Source organism: Penaeus monodon, chromosome 21, assembly GCF_015228065.2.
Source record: "Penaeus monodon isolate SGIC_2016 chromosome 21, NSTDA_Pmon_1, whole genome shotgun sequence".
Lineage (NCBI taxonomy): Eukaryota > Metazoa > Arthropoda > Malacostraca > Decapoda > Penaeidae > Penaeus > Penaeus monodon.
In genome coordinates this window covers 9,994,631-9,995,696 of record NC_051406.1, presented here as the reverse complement: position 1 = coordinate 9,995,696, position 1,066 = coordinate 9,994,631, and the positions used below count along the sequence as shown (strand labels likewise).

At 36.1% G+C, this 1,066-nt stretch overlaps 1 protein-coding gene across 1 annotated transcript in view; it reads right to left on the bottom strand.

Annotated features, from left to right (window-relative positions):
• LOC119586559 overlaps positions 1–1,066 on the bottom strand; it is a 2,528-nt gene that overhangs the window by 452 nt on the left and 1,010 nt on the right. The gene's annotated exons all lie outside the window — the stretch shown is intronic.

The window sequence follows — 1,066 nt, the reverse complement described above, 5'->3', positions numbered from 1 at the left end:
AAACATCATTTTTTTTAAATGTCCTTGGGTTCAAATCTACTTTTTACTCCTGATCTGAAAGTGTCTTTCTTCTGTTTTAAGTGAGTTTAGCGATGTGTCTAGAAACAACGATATCCATTCCTAAACTTACAAATCATTCATGGTCAACAATGATACTCAGTTGTGCGACAACGATCCTGATAATTTCATGTAATCTGAACTGGAAGTGTGCAGTCCCCTCTGTAATTATTACTTCCCGGATAATGTTCCTTTTAAATTCTTCTGTAAAATCTTCCTACCTCTTATGAGTTACAACATCCGCTCGTTGCCACAGTTCGAATCCTTTACATCGCATGCCTATACCTCATGTCCCATCCATATGACATCATATCCTTATGTGAAACAAAACTAACAGACAACAAAAAACCTCTCCTTATTATACGATGGTCTCCATTAATCAAACTAGAAGTAGATGAGGCTTATCTATTTCCACGAGTAACAATATAACGACATTCAAAGATATGATCTCTCGCTGTTAGAGGAGAGCATCGAAGCTTTTTTTTTCATAGAGATCATAAATGATACAGATAATGTAACAATACGGGAAATCTACCGTCGACCCAAAAGTAATATCACAATTGTCATTGAAAATCTAAAGATGCTAATCCAGTTAGTCAGCAGAGAGAAAGAAAAAGTCATACGTAATAACTGGAAACTTTAATTTATAAAAAAAAAACACTTTAAAGACAGATGATGACAATTTTCTGAAGGATTTTATCAATCTTTTTCACCCCAAATTCTTGTTCACTGAAATCTCCAAAAACAACGAGGGTAACGGATAAGCCTGCAACGATGACAGACCGCGCGTGTAAGAGCGATTTTTAACGTCATACAGCAATAGCGGAGTACTTTATCACCACATTTCCGACCACTTCCCCGTCATGGCAGCGTTTGAAAGCGATTAATTAACATAGGCAGTCCTAAAATACCTACAGCTAGGATAATGTATCGAATTTCAATAATTATCTTAATGAAGACGCGTGGGATCTAGCGTTAGCTTCATCAGACCCTAATGTTATTTATTCTA